The sequence below is a fragment of the Dunckerocampus dactyliophorus genome, chromosome 13 (assembly GCF_027744805.1).
Source record: "Dunckerocampus dactyliophorus isolate RoL2022-P2 chromosome 13, RoL_Ddac_1.1, whole genome shotgun sequence".
NCBI classification, from domain to species: Eukaryota; Metazoa; Chordata; class Actinopteri; order Syngnathiformes; family Syngnathidae; genus Dunckerocampus; species Dunckerocampus dactyliophorus.
Window position 1 is genome coordinate 24146336 of NC_072831.1, and position 25420 is coordinate 24171755.

Sequence of the window (25420 nt, forward strand, 5' to 3'; positions counted from 1 at the left end):
TCGTTTATTCTAATACAGAAACAGCATTATTTCTACCATTATTACCTTCTAGTTATGTTTGCACCACTTAAACTTATTAGGAGATATTATTTTAGGCATCACAAACCTCTGAGAAGCCTGTAATTGTGACTTTCGTTATAGATGGTATTTTGTATGTAGCAATTTTCTTATCAGGCATCTTTGCGTAAACTTCCAATTTGAGTATCTCAATGCCAGGTAGAGTGGCCTGGTTTTCGGTAATACTATAAATATATGGTCACTCTCTTAATAGCATGTACTGATTTAAAGGGGTAAAAAAAAAAACAGACTGGATCAAATGCTAACATGCTAACAGCTGGTATGCTAACATAGAACAACGATAGTAAGAAGTAAAGAAAGCGCTAGATACTATTTCAAAAGGAGAATAGATAAAACGCTAACACACTAACAGTTGGTATGCTAACATCTAGCAAGATAGCGACATCATTTTCTACTCGGAACACTGTCCAGCTATTTAAAGCTACTGTACACTCACAGCTGTTTAAGCAATCTCAGCTAACAGCAGATGCCAGCTAAAATGCTGCACAGATCCAAGTGAGCAGCACTAAACTCCTTGTAGGGGAGGGGAAAAAAAGGCTCCTGCGTCACTGTTGACACAGACAACATGATGACACTTGTTGAGTTGACGCTTGTCTGTGTGAATTTAGCATGAGTCAAAAAGACAGACAGATGCTTGTGTTAAATGTATGTTAACTACTTGCACCACTTTTCTTTGCAGAGCCATGATAAGCAAGCGTGTCAGCGACGTCTGGCGAGTCAGCCAGAATGTGAAATAGTAACAAGGTGCCACAGAGCGCGCAAATGCATTAGCAGGCTTATCAAAGTGCTAAAAGAGATTTATGGTGAAATCGCTACCTCACATCCGTTGCTTACCCCCCCCCCCCCCCCCCCCCCCGCCTTCTTCTTAGCACACTCGTCCCACATGTGCTGGAACACAGAGTGTGACTGAACAGCCCGTAAATCAAGTGTCAAGTACATATGCGTTTAAAAAGAAGCGTATCAAATCCTGTTATAAAATGATTGCCAAAAATTCATCGGCTTATTGAATGAATTGTTCGCACTGGTCGAGTAATAGAATGTTATTGAAGGTTAAATCCGCAGCTGAGATGATAAAAAAATAGCATCAACAACAAACTACAGATCAACATAATCATTTCTTAATTGACCTTTAAGAATTCTGTTGATTATGTAAGCTTAAGCGAGCCTGGGAATATTCTTTTTCATCCAGGTCATCCAGGAATCGATCACAGCTGGACCGTTCAGGTTGTTGAAGATGTTTCGCCTCTCATCCGAGCAGGCTTCACCAGTTCGTGACGAAATAGGACAGCTCTGGCCTAAGAAATTGGTGAAAGATCCAGTGTGTTTATCCTCTCAAGAAACATGTGGTGTCATATGACGTTCGTTTGGATACAATCGAGTGGGGCCCTCTGACGGCCAACGATAGCCGTTTGGGTGGTATCACACTCGTTTGCATTCCATTCAGATGTAATCACGGTCATGGACGTGCCTGAAACCAAGGTGGCTGTGCCTTGTTTTTTTGTTCGGCTAAATGATGGACTCTTTTGGGAAGGGATGAAAGGACAGCATTGTATGTGGGAGACAAGTGGTGCCGCAGACCCCCTCCCTTTGTTCAGAGATGGTTTCTCAACCTTAATGTTCCTCAAAAGAGTGATGTTTCTCTTTGAGGTGCTGGTAGACAGCTGAGTATTGACCTGAAGAGTTAACCCATGTGTTGTGACATGCGCCTGATCAGTGGCTGCTAGGTTTCGCCAATGTAAAAATCGGAAAGCATACGCCAGACGACAGCTGTCCTATTTAGTCATTGAGCATGAACTGATGAAGCCTTCTCGGATGAGAGGCGAAACATCGAAGACAAACTGAACAGTCCAGTTGCGATCGACTCAACGCCCTGAGGGATAGTTCGGATTTTTTGACATGAAGTTGTATGTGATGAAGAACGAAGTTCTACTTCGTTGCTGCGGACAAGTGAGTGAAGACTTTGGCTTTTCAAAACAATATGCGTTGAAAAGATGAATACATTTGCATCACAAAAATGCCTTCTCAAAAAAAAAAAAATCTGACTTCACAAAACGGTCTTTATTTGTCTCCCGCCGTATTCCTGCGCACTGTCGACTGTGCATTCTGGTGTATGTGACGAAGATGCTCGCATCTACTTCCGTGACGGAGCGCCGCGGCCATCTTGTTTATGTATGTGTTGCACAGCGGGAGACGATGCAAGTGTCTTTGTCACATACACATGAACGCACAGGGATACGGCAGTGCGTAGGGATACGGCGGGAGACCAATATAACGCCGAGCATTTGGTGAGGTTTGATTTTTTTGAGAAGGCATTTTGGTGATGCAAATGTATTAATCTTTTGAACGCATATTGTTTTGAAAAGCCCAACTCTTTACTTAAGCAAATAAGCGGAACTACGTTCCTCATCACAGCGATCTGGCCAGAATTGGACTAAGGAAGCCAAGTGGGGGGTAAGTCGCTGTTAATGAACTACAATGCTGATGGGATTATCATACAACTTCATGTCAAAAAATCTGAACTATCCCTTTGAGCGAGTTTTGCTGCAAATGAGGCAACATGGCATGCACTACTCGGCTGTAACCAGCAGAGGCGCTGTTGATTCAGTCTCAACTAGTGTGTTGTCTAAAGAAGAGAGTACTGTATGATGTTGGATTAGAGAAGTTAAAATGGTAGCATCTTCATAGTAATTTAAATCAAAAGAAATAAATAAATTTTCACATCGTGTCAGTAACCAAAAGGGAGAAAAATACATCAAGCAATTGCTTCTTTGGGTTATTTATGCATGGCCACTAATGACGATGCTCTGGTTGGGAATTCAGGGACCATTGTTTGTTGACTTTCACAGTACTTTCCGTAATTTGTGTATTGCAGAAATAAGTTTATTTATTCGTCAATGAAATTGTGAGAGTTTTCCTCTCTTCTGTATCCATGCAACAACAACTTTGCTATCAATACTCCACTCAATACAACAATGGCATGGAAACAGGAGTTCTGAACATTCAGAGAGAGATTTTCCCATACTTTTAACAATAATATTTAAGAAATAATTACTGGATAACGTCATTATTTTCCGCAAAGTCCATCAAGGACATGTGGGCAAACAACTAAATCTTGTCTTACTAACTGCCACCCTTGTCGACAACAGCTGCCTGCTTTCCCATCCTCACTTTGGCCTTAGATGCCGACTGCGGCTACAGGATTGCACAGATGCCAAAATGAGAAAATGCAGACAATGAGACTAGAGTAAGAGAGAGAGAGGGCCGAGTGAAGCTACGCCACAGAATGCTGAGGAGGTCGGTTGCTGCCTGAGTGGATTACTGCAGCAGGAATGCAGCAACCGGCTGATGAAAACGGGTGGGGAGGAGGGGGAGAGGGAGCAGGAGGCTAAAATTATGACGTTCATCAAGGGGAGACATGGAGAAAAGTATCGGGACACCTGTGTCCACCTACTGTAGAACCTGTGCAAGCGCAGTTGAAATACAGTAAAAGTGTGGCTTGCCACTCCTTGGGGCTACGGGGAAGGAAGCTTGGCGCCGGTGTTTGTACCCGACAGGAAACACTCACAAAGAGCAAAGAGGAAGCACAGAAGAGGCGAGGAGGAGGAGGAGGATGAAGAGGAAAAGGGGGATAGATGGGCAAAGGCAAAGCAAATATGCGGATATTCAAATGACAAATCAGAGACGTATGATGGATGGGAAAGCAATTCGATGAACGGGTGGGGGCTGCATGGTAAAACATTTAATTCCTCAACAAACACTTTTATCCAGATCTGCACCATACTCAGTGTTAGGCCTGTAACGATTAATCAAACTATAGAAAAAAATGAGGCTGATCATTTTGACGCCTCGATAAATAGACATGTGACATGTACATATGCCTGTTCCATTTCCTCATCTCGCTGTAGCACACATACTGGATGACAAGAGGGTTCACTCTGCTTGTGTCTGAGCACATTGCTTGCATAGTCAAATTAAGGGAAAGAGTGAGCCTCCTTTCAGCTATTCAGCGTCTTTGTCACAGTACGTGGAGGAGAGGGCTAGCTACGTAGTGATTGAATACACTGCGTGCTCGCTGGCAGTTAGCAAGCAAACGCTAATATGAATGAAAGCACAAAAGCGATAGTTTCGAAGTCGGATGCCACAATTCCAGTGTGGATGTGCTGTGGGGCATTCGTCCCGGAGGTTGGCACTTGCTGGAGCGTTTGATCAGCGAAGTGACTGTATAATACCGGGGAGCACGAGCTCGCGATACCCAAGAAGTGGTGATGCCCCGCAATTCGTAAGTGCTATAGTAGGCATCTTCTGTGCCTCACACAGATACACTACACTTGAGTACCATCTAGTGGCTCAAATGTGACATGACACAGTGATCAATGAATGATAAACGTAATGATAATATGGTTTTAGAAAAGGTTGAAACTATCGATTATCGTCGATAATTTATATAATTTAATTATCGACCAGCAAAATGTGTTATCGTGACAGGACTACTCAGTGTATTACAATATAAAATCATTACAATGTATATTCCATCCATCCTTTTTCTATGCCGCTTATCCTAATTAGGGTCGCCGGGGTACTCTGGAGCCTATCCCAGCTGACTTCCGGCGAGAAATGGGGTACGCCCTGGACTGGTCGCCAGCCAATCGCAGGGCACATATAGACAAACAACCATTCACACTCACATTCATACCTATGGACAATGTAGAGTCGCCAATTAACCTAACATGCATGTTTTTGGAATGTGGGAGGAAACCGAAGTACCTGGAAAAAACCCACGCACGGGGAGAACATGCAAACTCCACACAGAGATGCCCAGCGGAGATTCAAACCCACATCTTCCCGGTCTCCAGACTGTGTGTTTAAATATTAAGTTTAAAAAGGTTTAAATATTAAGAAAAAAGACATTATTTTTTCAAAGTAGTAATGTTATGAAAAACAAAACGATGAATAAAGTGGTAATTTTTGAAAAATTACATTGAAGAAAAAGCTATAATATTATGGGAATAAAGTCTAAATATTATGGGAATAAAGTCATAATATTCTGAGAAGAACATTTACAAAAACTATTAAAAGGAGAAAGTTTAAATTTTTGGAAAATTAACAAAAAAAAAAACAGCAAAAATGGGAAAACAAAAAGCAAAGACGGAAGTTCATGTAAATATATTGTATATAACTTCTTAGCATATGCTTTACACAATATCAAAAGTTGCTCTTGCATCCATTAAGTTTTCACGGTGTGGCCCTTGGTGGAAAAAGTTTGGACACCCCTGATTTAAATGATTACTAAAAGGGATATCATCGTTTAAGCATGACATTGCAATGTTAGGAATGATGTTGTGACATACAATTTCTACCTTTATTTATAATTATTAAATAATGATTCTTACTTATTTGTTCATTCATGTTTTTTTTAAATTTTCAATTAATTTTTAAATAAATGCAAGGTGAAAGAAAAAAAAATCCTAAGCACCTGCTTCATCAATCACCAAATTTTATTTAAAAAAAAACAAAAAAAAAACAACATCGCAAAATATCAGTGTGCAGCCTCGGCTAGCTATTCTCCACTTATGAACATTTAAGCAAATAGAGCCGCGCACTAAACTAAACTGGGACGTATTTGCGCGGTGTTAATAAAGTGCAGATGGCTGGAACAAGAGCAGAAAGTAACTTACATCTCAGACAAATCCTTCATCTCTGACATGTTAACCTTCTCTTCCCAAAGTCTCCATCCCCTGAAACACACAAACAAATATGTGATGATTCAAAGATGTCACCTTTTGCCAGTGTTGTGGAGACAATGCTCACAGTGTGTGGGGACGGTGGGGGGCATGGGTAGTCAAACTAACATCCCGAGAGTGAGCAAACTGTTTGTGGGCTTTGCAATAGACTCATGCATGAGCAGACAAGCCATGTTGGGCCACCGCAACACAAGGCCCTATTCACATCTCTGGGGAGGCACTGACACGCACACGCACATCTACACATGCACACACACTATTATCATAATCATCATCATCAACAACAACCCAAGAAGCTCTCAAGTGCTTCAAAACATGCACACACACACACACACACACACACACACAGGGAAAGACAGCGCAGAAGCATTCCACTACAGTAGCATTCCATATGTTTGGTTAAGCACAGAGAATCCAGATTTAAGACAGGAGTCTGGACTGAATTAAAAGGATGAGTGTGGAGGGAAGGAGGAGGAGGGAAATGAGAGGGATGAAGGAGGAAAAACTGCAGGAGTCAACGGCAAAATTACAACACTGTCAAACTTTGCGGCGACTGGCGAATTTGGCGGAAAAATGAGCAACCAGAAAATCAGTCAGTGGATTGCAGACCTCCGCCAAGGTGCAAAGAGGGTGGTCTCGGTCTGCATAGCAACACCCAAGATTTCCAGGCCAAAAAACAGCTTAAGTATCACACTGTGGTAAAATGTTTACCAATGCCATCACTTCGTAACACACCACTGCATTACTTCACAACTTAAAGGCTTATTTTGGGTCATCCTGTTTATTTCCTATTGGGTAAGGGGATGGTTATCATTAATAACTGTTATAATCACACTGATTATATTGATTTGTTCTGTTTATCTGGACAGCAATAATAACTGGCGGGAGGAAAGACCACATATGACAAATCTACGTTGCGTGCCTGTGCTCATGCATGAGCAAGTGTACCGTGAGATTTGACTTTTCTGGGTTATTAGAGTCTTTTTTTCAATTTCTATTGCACGAGGTGGCGATTTTTAGTCATGGTGGAGGAGCGATGACGTTTATTATACGGCACATCTACTATATGTTGCGCACCTGTGCTCATGCGTGAGCAAGCACAACATGGGCTTATTACGGACTGTCATGGCTTATTTTGAGTCGCTCTGTAAGTTTTGATAGTTCACAGTGATCATTAATGTCATTAATAACTAGCAGGCTGCACTGATTATACAACACATCCAGGTTTGGCACCCATGCATGTGTTTGCGAATGAGGAAAACCTCTGTAGATGTACCAACTGTGGAAAAGAAAGTCCTCTGTCTACTCTTTTATTCCAATGTACACCAACGTTGTTTGAGTCCCTGCTATGCAGATGTTCCACTTATCCACAAAATTCCATGGAAATCAGCCTTTTGCGTAACTAACCGATTTTATTGCCGCTTTCCTCACCTGCCCTCATCATATGTCACCGCCCCAAACTCATGTGCTAATTCCTGCCTTGCGGTCAGAGCTGTACAAAATTCAGAATTGAATTGAGAATGACCTCTGAATTCCAATTCAATTCTTGATTTTGAATTGCGGTTGCAATGAAGAAGTAGAATTGAAATTCCATTAAATTCAAAGAAATCCATGAGGCATAATTAAGGTGTATGGAACATTGAAACTTTACAGTATATATTTAAGTATATGAATTTTATAAAACTATTATTGTATGGACTTGTTGTGAACAACACTTATTATAATAGATAGTTAAGTACAGTAATTGTTTGTTTTTTTTAAATCAGAAATTAACATTGAAAACCTACTCAGATAAAACAGATCATTAAGATTGTAAAAACTTTCAATAGATAGAGCAGCACTTCATCTCCCAGAATACCTTGGTACAAGGTACAAATACAAATTCTGCCGTTACAAAAATGATAATGCTGACGGAGGTGTTGGTTGAATATCATGACAGTTCCAGAAGAAGAGTAAAGTCCAAACTGGCTGGTTTTTTTCATTATTAACAGTGGTTAACTTGTTTTTATGCTTGTATGACAATTGTATGTCAACATAATGACAACAGCCTTTGTCAATTGTCTCAAAGGTTGTTATGTTGTTTTTAAGTTTTCATATGAACAGCATTTAACCTGTTTTTACGCTTGCACGACTATTAACAACGTCAGAAAACGTCCAAAGTGTGGCCCGGGGGCCATTTGCAGCCCATTTTTATCGGCCCACGGCACACTGTAAAAAAATAATAATAATAATAATAATAATAATGGGGAAAATAGAACAAAAAGGCACAATGTAGATAGATGAATGTGAAATGCTGGTGCTAATAGCTAATAACAACACAATGCTTTGTTTTTGTCTATTTACATATAATAATTTTTTTAGCCTTTTTTTTTTTTTTTTTTTACAAAATTTATAAATATATCTAAAAATATCTAAGTGGTTTTTCACTATGCGGCCCTCGGTGGAAAAAACTTTGGACACCCAATTTAATTTATTTTTTACACAATTAAGTATGGGTGTCACATCACATGATCTCCTGTCACGAGCTCTTACTCGATAGGATTTCTCATTCAGAAAGAAATAGACGATCATTTCTTTATCCAAGTTAAAATAGCTGTCCAAACATTTGGAGTACACTAGTGAAATAAATTGATGATAATTATAAATAACTGAAGGCCAAAGCTGGTTTATACTTTGACTTCTCATAAAGTGCTAAACTTTCCAACATTATGGATCATGCTTCATGTTAGTGTCTGTTAGTGTCATTTGGAAGAAAAATGAATGTTTAGATTATCTAACGTGATATGTGATGAGAATGAATTTCTCTGAAATGCTTTCAATTCAATTCCACTTCCTGTTTTTCCAAACGCAATTAAACATCCTGTGTGGTGGAGTCAATTCAAATTCATATTCATCCATTGAATTGAATTCTGAAATTCTGAAATGTGCACAGGCCTGCTTGCAGTCAACCTACGACGAAGGCATCGAACCAGACGGATGGTTCAATCTTATTTAGTGTCCCTACCTAAATCACATGCCTGCTTAAACAACGACAGCCAACGTATAACATAATTACACGCAGCACCTTGTTATTACAGTTGCCATTTGTGATTCACTAAGCTACTTACACAGACTTTAATACTTGTCTTCCTTTTATTGGCATTCTACTTTGTGAGACGCTCTCCAAAAACCACTTCATGTGAATCAAGCAAGTGACAGAGATTATTAGAGTCTACATGAGGGGGGGGGGCTGGCCTCAACAAATTTGCAAAGTACTGTTTTTCATACCCAAAACCACCACATTTGTGTTGCTGTCACACAAGCTTCCTGCCAGTATCCGCAATGAGACTGCGTGGAAAAAAAAAAGAGGATGCAAAATGTGATCCAAATGTTTGATTTTCCGCACTGTAAGAACAAAAACATGACAGCACGTCGATAAATACTTCATAAGTGCATTCGTTGTAGCCAAAAGTTTCTTTTTTTAAACAGACTATTTGGCTGTCAGTCATCAGGGAGAACTCTTTGATGCAACAAATGTATTCCATATGTGATAATTTTGCTAAATATACAGTCAAATTAAACCAATTATTGAAGCACTAGAGGTAAAATGGAGTGAACAACTTGGCTGCTACCAGCAGAGGCGCTGTGATTCAGTCTCAACTAGTTTGCCGTTTAAACAAGGACAACCTCTAGGGATGACATGGTGAACGGTTTAGATCAGTGGTTCTTAACTTAACTGGCGTAATGACAAGAAGTGACCTAAATTCCGTGTCGGTAAGAATGGCTACCGTGAGGTTCCCCAGCATACCTTGCGGGTTATAACGATGAGTACAGTATAGTTTTGCATGTACTCTATATTAGTGTTGATAACCACATAGTCAGTGTGGTGCAGTTGTCTTGTGTGTTCCATTTGTGTCGACTTGTGTTGGGATTTTATAGACGTCTGTGTTAATGACCTCTTTGCTCATTTCTTTCAAATAAAGAGCACTTCTTGAAACCGTTTCCTGTGCAACTCAAGCTCGACACAAAATACTAACAAGTGTTTTTCTTCGATAACATTAGCTTTTCAATAACTGTTGCTACCTTAAGAATAGCTTTAAAAAAAAAAAAAATCGCCTTTAGAATAACAGTGCAAGATTATTATTTTTTGCCCAGACTAAAGCCTGCGACCCATCAAAAATGGGTGCGGGACTCATTTTTGGGTCACAAACCACCAATTGAGAATCACTGATTTCAATAACTTTATAAAACAAAAATAAAACAACAAGTGCTGGCTGGGCCTTTTAGCAGACGTTTGTCTTGACATCCGTTTTGACATGCAATACAACTATCATATCCCAAACATGTCTGTACATGCTGTAAAGATTTATTCCTGCACATGTATCATTTGAGGTGTATCATCATCCTTCATATCCTGACATGTCAGTGATGTGCTACCAAAACAAAGGCAAGATATGACCACCTTTTAGATTATTTAGGAAAATAAAATGTTTATCTTTATGCACTTAGCAGAGGTATTAGCGACTTTTACTACAAGTACATGCTGATCCTTTCTTTCGTATTTTTATCCTAAAACTGAAATCACTTGAAAACACGTCTCAAAGTTATGTGTGAAAATTGTATTCTTTCTGTCTGACTAACTTGTTAAAAAAATTTAAAAAAGGGGAGTGTGTTATGTGTTCAGTGCAGATATATGTGAGTAAAACAAAAACAATGGCAGCAATTCGTTTGGCAAACAATACTTTTTCTGATGTTTTCCCAGCACATTGTTTATTAACTGCACGGCTATCGCAACTTCATGACTTACATTACGGCAGTTTCTCAACCAACAGATAACGACAAGTGACGACATGACAACAAAGACTTATTTGGTTATTTCGATTAGGCATGGTGTTTGTAATCTTTAATAACTGGCAGGAGGGATTATTGCATTAAATCTATTTGGAGCTTCAACAATGAATTCATGCTTTGATGACTAATGAATTATCCAATTAATTAATAGCAAATATTTTAGTATTCAATTAATTGTTTTTTGATTTAAAACTAAAAATACCTTCTGATTTCAGCATCTCAAATGTGTATACATTTCAATTCCCTTAGTGATCCATGAAAGCAGACCTACTGTATTATCTTTGTGTTTATCTTTTCTGATATGTTGCGGACCAAACAACTGTTTGTGTTTGGTTCATATTGATTTGGGTCCGTCTAGGGCAGGGGTCGGCAGCCTTTACTGTCAAAGAGCCATTTTGCCCCCTCGCCCACTAAAAATAGTCTGGAGCCGCAAAACATCAGTTTAAAAAAAAAAAAAAAAATCCTATCAGCTTTTAAAAGCTTGAATCTTACTTAATTTTACCAGTTATTACAACAGAATAAAATAAATAGAAGTGCAGTGTGCATGTGTAACGGATGCCAACTACTGTACTGTAGTAGTGTTACCCCGGTGAGTGCGAATTACGAGCCTCCCGCGGTTTTGTTTGGTGTCAGATTTGGAGGGAATTTTGGGGTATCAAAGTAGTTCAGAGGAGAAAAGGGGGCCGGTGTTGATCAAGTGCTGTTGCTCGCATCGTTGATAAACTTACATACAGTGGTGCAAAAAAGTAGGCCCCTTATTTTTTTGCATGTTTGTCACACTTAAATGGTTCATATCAAACAAATGCAAATATTAGTCAATGACAACACAACTGAACACAAAATGCAGTTTCTAAATGAAATTTTTTATTATGAACTCATTAAATACCAAAGAAATATTTATACGTTTTTTGCGTTTTTTTGTGCAAGAGGCAAAAAGAGGTCATGACGCAACTGCACATTAAAAGATGTCACTGTTTGAGCAGTTTTAAGTCATAAAAACAGCCACAGAACTGCATTTGATAATTTGATTTGATGCATGGATCTTTTCCATGTAAAAACACACTCGACAGCAAGGAGGAAGTGGAAGAGTATGAAGGAATGTAGCGTGCAGGTTATGCATTGTAGGAACATTTTAATGCATGCATATGCATGCACACACAGTTTAGTTCCAAATGTGAAAACTGAAACTAGTTCATGGTGTTATATTTGTAAATTAATTGTTATTTTGATGTAAAACAACACTTTTTTGTATTGTTTATATCGTGGTACAGTTGTTTAGATATTTCAGTTGTCTCAAAAGCAAAAAAACCTTCTGCTGATTACTAAAGAATGGAAAAAGGTAAAAACAAACTATTTTTTCTGATGAAAGATGAGAGTAATCTTTCTTTTGGTAGGTTCATTTTTATATAGTCACAGAACACAATATTCTGTGTGCCTTGAAAAATCAGTCAAAATCATCTAAAATGGCCGGTATTGAAGGGGTTGTCTTTTGAAAAAATGCCTGTGATTGAATGAGTTAAGAGAAAAAAATCCAAACTTACATGGCCCGGTGTGAAAAACTGTTAAAGCATAACTTAACTGAGGTTAACGGAGATCTATCAGTCTGGGAAAGGTTATAAAGCCATTCCTAAAGCTTTGGGACTCCACCGAACCACAGTGAGAGCCATTATCCACAACTGGCGAAAACATTCGCCAGTTGTGGATAACGTTCCCAGGAGTGGCTGGCCAATCAAAGTTACACCAGCGACGACTCATCCAAGAGGTCACAAAAGACCCCACAACATCCAAACAACTGCAGGCCTCACTTGCCTCAGTTAACGTCAGTATTCATGACTCCACCATAAGAAAGACACAAAAACGGCCTGCATGGCAGAGTTCCAAGACGAAAACCACTGCTGAACAAAAAGAACATTAAGGCTAGTCTCAATTTTGCCAGAAAACATTGTGATGACCCCCAAGACCTTTGGAAAAAATACTCTGCGGTCTTATGAGATAAAAGTTTATCTTTTTGGAAAGTGTGTGTCCCATTAAATCTGGCGTAAAAGTAACGCCGCACCAGCAAGTCCACCTCTGAATGGTTGAAGAAAAAGAAAATGAAGACTTTGGAGTGGCCTAGTCAAAGTCCTGACCTGAATCCCATTGAGATGCTGTGGCATGACCTTAAAAAGGCACTTCATGCTGGAAAACCCTCCAATATGGCTGAACTACAACAATTCTGCAAAGATGAGTGGGCCAAAATTCCTCCAAGACTCACTGCAAGTTATTGCAGATAGATTGCAGTTGTTACTGCTAAGAGTGGCCCAACCAGTTATTAGGTTTAGGGGGCAATCACTTTTTCACCCAGGGCCATGTAGGTTTGGATTTTTTTTCTCCCTTAATAATAAAAAGTTTCATTTAAAAACTGTGTTGAGTTGTGTTGTCATTGACTAATATTTAAATGTGTTTGATGATCTGAAACATTTAAGTGTGACAAACATGCAAAAAAAAATAAGAAATCAGGAAGGGGACAAACACTTTTTCACACCACTGTAAGTGTCTGTGTCAACTAATGCAAACTTACCTGATATGTTTACTCTGGCGCCACAAGTTCCCATGCCACTTTTTTATTTATATCTCCATGTTCGTTTTTTAGAAATGTCAAATAGCTTCAGGAAATCTGACACGGTAAATATATTTTTTTACTCCGTGTTTACCTGCGAGAGCGTACCGAATAGCATCCTGTCCGCTCATTGGTCAGTCAATGAAACTCCCGGTGATTGGTCCTCGTCTGGGCGACAGCAGTGAAAAGTGGAAATTTGTAACTTTCTGGGATTGCGGCGCAATCCAGCGTGTGCACGATGACAAGCACTAGCATAACATTTTGTGAGCACGGAATTCACCTGTCACTTGGCTGGACATAGACTCACAATAATCGCTCTGTCGCGCAGGTTCCATTGAAAATGAATGGATTAGAAGCAACATCGCCTCCTGTGTGTGGCGCCCATTATGCTCACATGTTCGAGCCCATCGTGTGCAGGGCTGGACTGCAGGGAACTACTGTACATTGAAATTAATGGACTATTTTTCAGAAAGTGTTGAGTGCTTGTTTTGAAAATGTCTTTCAGCGGGAGCTACAACAAAGGAGCTGAAGAGCAACATGCGGCTCTGGTCCCACGGGTCGCCGACCCCTGCTCTAGGACCTAACCGTTGACTCGAGTGTCAGATGAATCAACTAAGAAAACACCAGTTAGTTTCAGGCCTCAATATATGATCCATTTATGTTACACACAGGTGCCTGTGCATGAGCAAGCGCAATATGAGCTTGTTTATTTTGTGTTCTTCTGGTTAGTATGCAAGGTGCCAATTATCATTAAAAATTGGCGGAAGGAACAACTGCATAGAGTAGATGACACATCTACTGTATGTTGCACACCTGTGCTAGTGCATGAGCAAGCGTACCATGAGTTGCATCGCTCTGGTTGTTTTGATTACGCAAGATGCACTCACACTGTACCGACCCAGGACTATGACTTGTCTTTTCACATTTCGAGTCGTCGCGCTTGCATCGTAGGTGTCGGTAGTCTGCGTTTACAAACTGACAAACCAAGAAGAGGACGTTTCCGTCATCAGTTGACTTGGGATGCTAATGCTAAAAACAAGGCTAACACAAAGCAACACGCGACATGTTTTTGCCTCCTTCCATCTTTTTTTACGTATTTGATGTACCGATTTTTCAGAATCTTTGTGTGAAAGAGCCACAGTCATGGAAGACTTTTTGTAACATGTAATGCACATACAGTGGAAATGGTGGTCAGAACTTAAACTGTGAGCGATCACGGTTATAACGGATGGTTCAGGGGCTGTCAGTTGTTCCTTGTTCACACAGAGATGATGCAAAAATGGGGGGGCACGGTTAACTGTCGGGGCGGCGTGAGAGGCAGGGAGGACTTTCAGTGTTAGTACAGACCTGCCAACATGTATGAATTTGTCGTAGTCAGCATGCAACTTGACTCTTGAATACGCTTGTATGTTTCACTGTTCTCCATTTTGATGCATTTTGCAAGTTTCAGTTTCACCGGGGGGGGGGGGGGGGGGGGGGGGGGGGGGGGGGGGGGGGCAAAACATTTCTGTCCCTCAGTGAGGGCATGACAAAAAATAATTGAGAACCACTGTTCTAACCCAAGACTGGACTGAAACAGAGAACACGGCAACAAGTAACCTTACTGGGCGGCATGGCTCAGGTGGTAGAGTGGTTGTCTCCCAACCTGAAGGTTGCGGATTCGATCCTCTGTCCTCCCGTGAACGCGTTGAGGTATCCTTGTGCGAGATACTGAACCCCCAGTTGCTCCTGATGCTGCGTCATCAGTAGGTAAATGTGCTAGCAGTGTCAAAGCGCTCTGATCGCCTTGGAGGTGGAAAAGCGCTATACAAGTGAAACACCATTTACTGGAAGGTGAATGTTTTCCAGAAAATATTTGGATTCAAATGGAGCACAGAAGAGGAAGCATCCACAGGGACGGCGGAATCCCATCGGATAAAACAAAAGAGGAAATGAGGGAAAATAAAAGGAAGAAGTACGGGATAGATTGCCTTAAATTTCCTCCGCTGGAGAAGCGTTCAAGGCCTGAAACTCCAGCCGGGGTTCCACTGGCCAGCCAGGCCCTGTTTGTATGGGAACCCATTTCCTTAGTGATTAACAGCAGGGAGAGTGAGTGTGTGTATGTGCGTGCGTGTGGGGGTGTGTGCGCGCACTGGGGGTTGCAGCTCTGAGAGGTCTGGGGTTGTTTTGTCTGCTCGGGGAGGAAAGGAATGCTCAAGTCAAACACTGCGGACAGGATGCCTTGCGAGAGAGGACGAGGGTGGGACAGAGGGTGAGAAAGAGCAAGCGCAGCAGTGTGTGTGTGGGGGGGGGGGGACGGATGGCGAGAGACAGGAAGGTGTAGAAAGTAGCAGACAGAAGGAGGAAATGTGTTCAACTGCATTCCTCCCTTTTTCTTCTGCTGCTATTTGCATTCCGGGGCAGTGGTGAGGTGGAGCGGCTACAAGCTGTCAGAGAGAAAACCATTCACCTCCTCAAACTTGACTGTGAACCTGCAGAACCTGTCCTAATATCTAATGACTTATAGCCCTCAAGCTCTCCCCGGTTCACAAACACCAGCCAAGGGTTTCACACACTCACAGCACGCCTCGATGGAAACTATTATTTATTTACGCAGCAGTAATAAATGACAAGAAATATCCATCCCTTTATTACATAGAAATCCCCTTAATGTGCCAATCTGGCAAAATGTGAGGAGGCCTCATGGTCAAATCTGCAATATAAACCATGATGATTTAACATGGTGGTTTTTGCTGTCTATCATAAAGAATGACACATAAAATGGAGTGCACTACTTGCCCCTAACCAGCGCTGTTCATTCCATCTTCACTAGTTTGTGTCTGTCACATAGAACATCAAAACCATTACAGGAGATAGAACATTTACTTCCCTGTGCCTTTTTACACAGCAAGCGCTTTCACTGAACGACACGGCGTAAAACAACTTCAGCGCCAGCATCTTGTAGTCAGACTGCAACAATGGCAGACCTGCCAACCTTGAAGAAATGTATGAGTCCCGGGGAGAAGGGCCAATTTGACATTTTTTATATATTTTATTAATTTAGAAAAAGGCTTAAAATGTATGCGGTGTGATAGAAAAGTAACTCCCCATTTTAAGTACTTTTATTACTTTTATTTATTTCTGAACAATAATTCGTACAAGAAATTAATATAATAAGAAAGTGTATTTAAAGTGTATTTAAAATTCCACATATGCGCCAGCATTCACCATCAGCGCCTGGGAACCGCATCAACTGATTTCACATTTCGTACTTAGAGCAAAAAAAAAATTGTTTATGACTTTCTAGATACGGTTTTTAACATTATTGGACACCCCTGTAGTCACCTTTACACTCCTATTATTCTTTGTTTACACCACATTGAGCAACTCTTATGGTGCAGGGACTCAAGATGGCAAGCTAACCAATTAGCCTTAATCCTCATTAGGGTCGCGGGGGTATGCTGGAGCCTAACCCAGCTGACTTTGGCCGAGAGGCAGGGTACACCCTGGACTAGTTCCCTGCCAATCACAGTAGCCTTGAATTGATTTCTTCTAAACTTAAAAAAATATTGAAAGACCAGTCATATGTAGTATCCTGCTCACTAGGTGTCAGTAATGTTACATTGATGAGACATTACTGTATGCATGACCATACATTACCTGAACCCGTGACTTGTCCAACATAAGCATAAAAAAAGTTCTCCTGCCATTCCGTGTGGAAGTGGTATGTTTTCGGCTTCTTACTTTGTCCTTCTTCCCCACTCCATTTGAAACACTTTCTTAAGTTTAGAACAAAAAATTGGAGGCTAATTAGTTAGCTCGGTCGCCTGCTATATGCTGTGAGCGGTGCCCATCTTTTATGTCCCTGCAGTGATCCTGTAGCCTGCGCATTAGTGTTACGCAATGTGGTGCAAACCAAGAACAACAGGAGTGTAAAGGTGACTAAAGGAGTATTATTCAATGTCTACAGGGGCTATATAATGTTATAATAATGTTGTAATAATGTGTATTTACTAATATATGTGATTTTTTATGATAAAAAGAAACACGATTAGCTGTCAGTTATAGGTCATATGAAAACAAACGATGAAAAAAATATGTTATCACTATCTGTGGTACCACCCAAACTGTTATCGTCATCAGACTGGATTCCTTAGCATTATAAATCAAGCTGTCTTTTTTCCCTCCCAGACACTTGGTAAACATAGCAGGAAGGTTTGCATTGTGCAATCATGCGGATGCTGATATAGTACGGTAAGTTAAAACAAAGCACCTCCACAACTTTATAGAAATGTCAATGACAGAAAATGAGAGCTATTTTGTCCTGTTCCACGTTTACTCCTATTATATCTCTTTGGGTGCTCTGTTATTTCTATGCAGTCTCAAAGTTCAGCTGACAAGCACTTCCTTGTGTTGTTGTCGTAGCCCAGCTGGACCTGCCCATACAGGAGTGCGAGCCATTCTTTGACTGGCAGAGCCGAATTGATAGGCTGCTATTGTTTCCTTTTAAGGTCAATTGTGTCTCAAATGCTTGGCATGGCTGCTGGGAGTGCAGATACAACCCGGTCCCTAAAAGAGATAAAGCGCTAATTTAGCAGCATTCTTCAACACTGTACACACCTAAAGAGAAAAGGAGGAAGGGAGGCCTGCGTGGGACTTAAGCGCTGGGGAGCAATTAAAAAAGACAAGATAAAAAAAACATTGGGGCTAGAAATAGAAAATATTTGTTGTCTCTGTCCATTGTAGGTAATAGTGTCCTCTTACAAATGAACACAGAAGACATTGACATACAGTGGAATCTCGATTAGTGTCATGAATCCGTTCCAGAAGGTCCGACTCAAACCAAAACGCACGAGAAGTGAATCAATTTTTCCCATGAGAAATAATGCAAATTCAATTAGTCTGTTCCGGACACTCAAAAATGTTAACACAAAACACTTTTTTAATAGTTATTCAATTGTAAATGTATATGAATGCATATAAAATCAGCAAATGAACATCTAACGTCACTTTCACTTTGACTGAAGACTTGATTGTTGACAAAGACAGCTGTGACGCAGCTGCGTGGGATAAGCAACGATGTACACGAACACCACCTTTGTCTTATTTCTTCAATTCAATGTATTTCTCGCCTTCTTTATCAAAACGCTCACATACTTTCTTTGGCTCCATTGTGGGTTATCTAGCAGCCGTGATCAATAAGAAAAGCAGGCACTCGTGGCGTAACTGTGCTAGTTGGCAAAGAACCAAAGAGTCAACCGCTGATGAGGTCATAGATGGGCGACAGCCATGGCATGATAAACTTGACAGAGTGGGAAAAAGGTTCTCCTATTCCATGTGGAAGTGGTAAGTATTTGGCTTCTTTCTTTGTCCTTCTTCCCCACTGAGTTTGAAACCCTTTCTTACATTTAGAATAAATACATTGAAGGCTAACTAGTTAGCTCACTATCATGCTATGATGGCCGTCTGCAGTGATCCTATAGCCTGCGCATTAGCAACGTTGTGTAAACAAAAAATAATAGGAGAGTAAAGGTAAAAAACGCATGGTAACGTAAGGTTTTCTATGGTCTATCTACGGAAATATTCCAGTTATTAACATTGATTCCTATTTTGCGGAAATTCATCTCCAATATGCAAAATAATAGCACTTTTTTGCTCGTTACAGCAGAATGTTTAACAAATGTTTTGAATTGTCCCAAATGACTAGCAGAACTACAGCTACATTGAACGACTGTTAATAGATGCTCTGGCCAATTGTAGCTGGCCAATAGGTGGCACCTCTAAAAGTTAGTAACTGATACAATCACGCAAATAGTAAAATGGCAATGTTTTTGACGCTATAACAAAATGGCAGACAAATGTTTCATACTGTCCCAAATTAGCAGCGGAAACAGCTTAACTCAATACTAATTGTTGCAACTGTTATAACTAGCATCTGGAATTGTTGAACAAAGGATTCGTCAAAAATTTTCTTAACAATTGTGTTAGCATGCCAGTACTGTATGCGACGTGTCTTGACGTTTGTGAGACGTACGAACACGCAAATAGTAAAATTACAGCATTTTTTATGCTATAGCATTAAATTCCTTGAATCGAATGCGAGTCACTGATGACTTGGGAAAGATATGTGTGAGCAAATAGCACTTTTTTGACATTATAGCAGAATGTCTAACAAATGTTTTGTGTTGTCACAAATGATTTGCAGTTAGCTACATTACACGGCCAAAAAAATCTGATATAACAGCAGAGGCTCTTATATAGTATATTGGTGAAAGCAACCGCCTGTTGAATGGACAAAAAAATGAGTCATGCTATCTTAATTGTCGCACATGTGGAACACATTCAGCTTGAGCTAATTTATACCCTTTAAATTAGGCCTACAGGACAAATGAGAAAATACCCCCCATAACTACAGGATAACATTCACTATAAATCTTAGGTTGTTAACATGACTGACTACATTGTCACTTGTTGGGGCACTGAATGCAGTAAAAAAAAAAAAAAAAAAAAAAGTTGAGGTGGAAAATAAGAACCAGAAGTCTTCAACTCGTATTTGTGTTTGACCAGGCAGTCAACACACAACATGTTGTACTGTATATACCCGCTTGTCAAGGCTGCAGGAAGAGAATAAACTGAGTGACAAACTAAGCTATGCTTCCTTACATTGACATATTGATGCATACAAACTCCATGGGTGCTCCACAAATAAACCCAGACGCTCTGAGAAAGGGAGGACCGTGGCTGAGGTAGGATCATAAAATATGCCTGGTATTCCACAATGCTCTACAGTGCACAAATGAGCCAGTCAGCGACCTGGGAGTGTTATAGGATTCCAGCGAAGCTCTCCTAAGATCCACTGATTTGTCCACATGTATGCACAATCCCAGCTACACTGGTAAAACTAGTGTTATCTGGTGATGAGGGCACTAAATTGTAAAAAATATATGATGACAAATGAGGACATGAAGTCAATAGTTGGGTGCTTTTTGTTCAGGAAACAGCAGTCTATGAGGTAGAAAAAAAATAACGTTCTTGATATTTCATTTTGAAGTTTGGGGTGCCCAATTTCTCCTTGCCACATTGGTTGTGATTGGTAGTGTAGTGGTTCACATAGCTGAGTTTAATGTAGAGAGCATGGGATCAATCCCCAATCATTGAGTTTCAACCACGTGACCTCGCGTCACTTCCGGTGAGCAGATGGGGGTCAAGCATAACATACAGCATTATTACATTATTACTACCAATTATCCAAGGGTGAAATCGGCCGATGACTTTGACAATGACTTTGAGGCCGAAAGTTTGTCTCCTGCCTCCAAACTGCCGCACTTGTATATACGAGCACCCAAAATGATATCGTTTCGAGTTGCAGTTGCAGGGTCTCTAATTAGCGGTTACACCTGTGGCTGTAAGTAACCTCCTGATGTACTTTTTATTAACTCTACAAGAGGGCATTAGCTGCATTCGAAGTATCATGCAGCTGCTTGTATCTACCTCTGCATGCGCTTGAAAAGTGTTGGTTGCACTACTCAGCTGTCAGTGTGAAATTGTGTCTTACACTGTTTACAATGAACTAATCAGTGGTTTTAATGCTGGCTTACCGCTAACACTGGTTCTGTTGCTGCTGTGGTGTGGAATATACTTGTGAAAAAAATGCCCATGTGACCAAAGAGAGCTACATTTTCCTTTTCACTTTCTCAACATTATCACAGTAAAGTTTTCACAGCCTCTCTCGAAATATAGCATGTTTCCAGTTAACGCACTGTTGTCTCTACGGGTTAGATAAATGCTTGAACATATATACAGATTGGTCCGGTCTAATGTGGCTAATTACAAATCAAAAACATGAATACAAAAAAGCAAAAACTCAAAAACCTTTATTCAGTGTTACCATGGCCAAGTATGGTGCCGCCTCATTTATCCTGGTTGTTTTATAAGAATGTGCTCCAAAAGCAATGATGGCATGTTCAAGGGAAAACCAGCCCTCAGATGGAGAAAAACATAATAAAATTATGATTAAAAATAACAAAGCAGAAATGAGGGTAACTACCAGAAGGGAATGTGCTGAAAATAGCCCAAAAGTCATGGTCTGCAGGCATCTGCAGCCCAGTGATAACCACTCCTAAATCCAGCCGTGCTAATACATGAACACATGGACAAATACAGAAAGTGTACTGTTATGAGTCATTTTATCTCATTGATTCTGAAGACAGTTGAATGCTTCAGGCTGTTGTCTTCTGAGCCATTGATGAGCCGTTTGTGTTGTGGTTTTGGCTCTCTCTTGTCAGTGTTTCCACTAGTGTCCAAAACAAAATGTTACATGGAGGAAACAGTCCTCAAAGACACTTTCTCATAATGACTTACATAGCTGTTTGTCTTTTTTTTAATGACATGATGCAACATACCTGCTGCGTAAAGTTGGCCAAATAAGATTTCTCATAGGAAATAACACTTTCTCACTGTTTTTATGTCGACAGATGGTATTTAACAAATGTTGGGACACCTGAAGGCATTATTTGGATTTAAGTCCAAACCATGTGTCCATGTGTCCAGGTGTGGTGTGGTGTGGTATAATATAATATAATATATCAATATTATTTTGCTAAGCTGTGTCTTACATTAATAATATCTATAAAACATTAAAAACAATATCTCTATTTTTTAACACATATGTAAGTATCAATCACACAATAACTGTATTGCGTCCAATGATCATGGTTCTCTTATCACAGTGGTTCTCAATTATTTTCTGTCCCCCCCCCAGGGGACAGACATTTTTCACGACACCCTGATTTGAAATACTATTGGGAACCTGATAATATTTATTATCTGTAGAAACATTGTATTAGTTGCCGGCGTCAGCATCGATGAAGCATGAATAATGACACAGACCTGCCCCCTCTCCAATATTTGAGAAGCGCTGCCTTATTCTGTCCATCACCTAAACCTTTTTTGTATTGCTTTAATTGACCCGCTTGTAAATTCTACAAAAACTAGATCAAATGTTCTCGGTCGACAAAGCGGGTCAAAGAACAGAACAGTGAAGACAAAGCAGCGGTGGACCAAAGAGACAGGGAAGTGAGTAATAGCCAGGTTACCATGGCGTCCCAACATTCCTCACCCGGAGAACATGTATATTTGCTGATCACAAGTAAAATAATCTGTGAGAGGAATTTTATTTTGAGAGCCGCCCTGTGTAGGCTTGGAACAGGTCGGGCAGGAGTGTGTATTTTGTGTTTCCCCCGCTCGTATGCTTGACTTGTGAAGAAGAACATGTGAGGATCCCAGTTCTGAGAGTCATCCTTGAGCCAAACATAATGATGGTAATGGTAATAGTGTGTAGTTGATGTATATTTTCATGTAGAAGAGACTATTTGGACTTTTCTAAACCGAAAATGAACTCAACATGTTTTTCATAGAGCCTTGCCGGAAATCGTATGAAATGTTAAGCACAATATCCAGCTCATAAATGTACTATTTTCCAGCAACATCTGCTAAAGGACGGCACTGGAAACACTGCATTTTACCCCTCGGGATGGACTACATTTCCTAGATTGGGAAATCCAAACTTAATCAATCAATTAAGTCTAAAAAGGGATGGGTGAAGCTCTCCTTGACTATTCTGAATTCCTGTTCCCATGCCAGTTACCTGGAAAAGTGGGTCCATGAACTAAATAATCAACATAATTGATTGATCAATGGTTATGAACGTCTTCATTGTGTGTTGATCAAGTCATGATTGAAGCAGGTGACGAGGCAAAATGGAGGGCACTGTTTGTCTCTAAAAACTGAGCTTCTGGTAAAAGGGAATTTTCAATAACTTCGACTCTGTGTGTGTGTGGTGGGGTAAAACTGAGCTTTTTGTGTCTTAAGAAATGTGCGATATTATCTGATGCTAAACCTCAGAATCAGAAGTTAACATCAGTAGTCATTTTATGCAGCAGTAGACACACGTGTGTGCGCCTTATAAAGTGCACGAGCTATTGAAAAAATCATTCATGGTTTTCCTGTGCTCAATGTAAGCCAGCTATCATTTTAAATATCACATGAAATATTTCACTATATTGATGAACCGAGGCATTATAATGCACAAGCAAGTGAGCCGCAGTTGATTTTGTTGCAAAATGCAAAATGCACAAGACAGCCATCGAATGTGTTTTATGTCAACATTTTAAAAAATTTAATTAAAAAAAACCCTAACGTGTGTGGATGGAGTTTTTTTCCCCAGATACCAGAATGCGGGAAATGTGCGTTTTTGAAAATATCCGTGTTATAGCCTAGCACGCTGAATACAAACTAGCGAAAACAACAACAAAAGCTGGGCCACTACAAACAGCTCTTTGTAGTCACTTTTATGAGTTTCTTTGAGATCAAAACATGAAGACATCAGACAAAACCAAAGCACCACCATCTACTTTGATATCGCATATCACGACACCGACATAAAAAAAAATTATTTGATCATTTTTCACTGGCAAACACGTGTGTGAATGACATTCAGTACTCTCCGTTTTACAATATAAAAACATTAACAAGCTTCATATGTCTAAGAACCAAATGTTCTTCTCCAAGCGCTGATTCATAACCTCTGGATGAACCCCACCTCCGCTGAGCCCTGAACCGGATCCGACTTCCACAACAAACTCCTGCCAACCGCTGTCGCGTCAGTCAGTGCCCATCTGACTGCAAATAACAGACCGAAGCCTCATAAATCCTGGAGGAGTGAAGCGCTAACTATAGCCGTGGAGGAGATGTTGAAAGAGACGTATTATAGCACTCGGTATAAAAACAATCAAATAGTAAAAGACGTTGTCCAAGACATACAAAACCAAGGACTGCGGGTCGACATTTTTGCCTTTTATGGATGTTGCGGAGGTTCATAACATGATGGGCCAATGTAGGTGGCACAAGGGTATTATTTTCATTTCATTTTTTTGTCTTCTATTAAACAACTTTCAAAGACAGTTGCTCTCAATCTTTTTGAGCCCACAAACCGGCTCACTTTTGTCAAACCTCTGATGAACCGGTGGGGGAAAAAAAATAATAAAAATGCTCCAGGACACTCCAGACCTCATAGTAATCTAATGCTATTGCATGTGCTGATGTACAAAAACATCAAATAAAAACACTGTACAAAACACACAACATGAACACTGCATCACCATAGGTGTAGGCCTTAAGTTTGTTTTCAAGAGAGATGATAATGGCGTGGATGGTGTGCGCGAGCGACCAGCACAGCATGTTTTTACAAAAATCCGGTCTTATGCAATTAATTGAATGAGAATAGCGACGTCTTTGATGCCATTGTTGAAAATTCTGTTTACTTCCTTTTAAGTTTAATCCAAAATGACGGAACGACGTACTTCTCTGCGCACACAACATGAAGCGACAAAGCCATATTTTAAGTAGCTGCTGTCATAATGTTTGTTGAAGTCTGCTTTCTTTTATCCCCATTATTCTCATTGACTTAGGAAGTTTTTTTTTTTAGCAGCCCCCGTGAGAAAGCTTGTTAATGTCGTTTGTCTCTTCACGTACACACAGGCCAACTTTGACCTCGACATGACGCAGAGAAAAATTTATTGTTTATTATTGAATAAAAGAAATGTCATTACAGTCGAACCTCAGCATGGAAAGGCCAAATTTTGCCTCGGTATGCATACATTGCCTGGTTAGTGTACAATATGGCGCACGTTTTGTCATGTTATTAATACACTGCATGGATCCAACTGTGTTCTTAATGCATTTTTAATCACAAAATGTCCATGTTAGCATCTTTTTAGCATGCTAATACGTGGAAACATGTCTATGATGTCATCAGTGGCTGACTCTGTAGCTCTTTTGCCACAAGTCTCAAAAATGTTAACACAAAAGACATTTTTATAGTTTTGCCTGCAAAAAACAATTCTAAATGCATATAAATGACAAATTAAAAGGATAAATGAACATTTCAGGTTACTTTTACATTTATTGAAGACGTGTCGTTGGCAAAGACACGATAGGACAACGAGATCAACACGGACAACCACCTTCCTGTTTTGCCATGAGTTATTTCTCAAGTTCAAAAGTGTTTCTCACCTTCTTTAGCAAAATTCTGGCACTTGCAACTTTCTTTGGCTCCATTTTGGGTTGTTTTGCAGCCGTGATCAAGAGAAAAGCAGTGACTTGAGGTGAGGAACACTGTTGATTTCACTCATAC

The 25420-nt window shown here is 40.1% G+C and overlaps 1 protein-coding gene across 4 annotated transcripts in view; it reads right to left on the bottom strand.

Annotated features, from left to right (window-relative positions):
• luzp1 (leucine zipper protein 1) overlaps window positions 1–25420 on the bottom strand; it is a 65849-nt gene that overhangs the window by 30828 nt on the left and 9601 nt on the right. For 3 of the 4 annotated variants that reach the window (XM_054795763.1, XM_054795760.1, XM_054795761.1), the window contains exon 2: window positions 5754–5813. The exons of the other annotated variant lie outside the window; for it this stretch is intronic. The gene's annotated coding sequence lies outside the window, so the exon portion shown is untranslated. The remainder of the gene's footprint in view (window positions 1–5753; window positions 5814–25420) is intronic. 4 annotated transcript variants of the gene reach the window in all.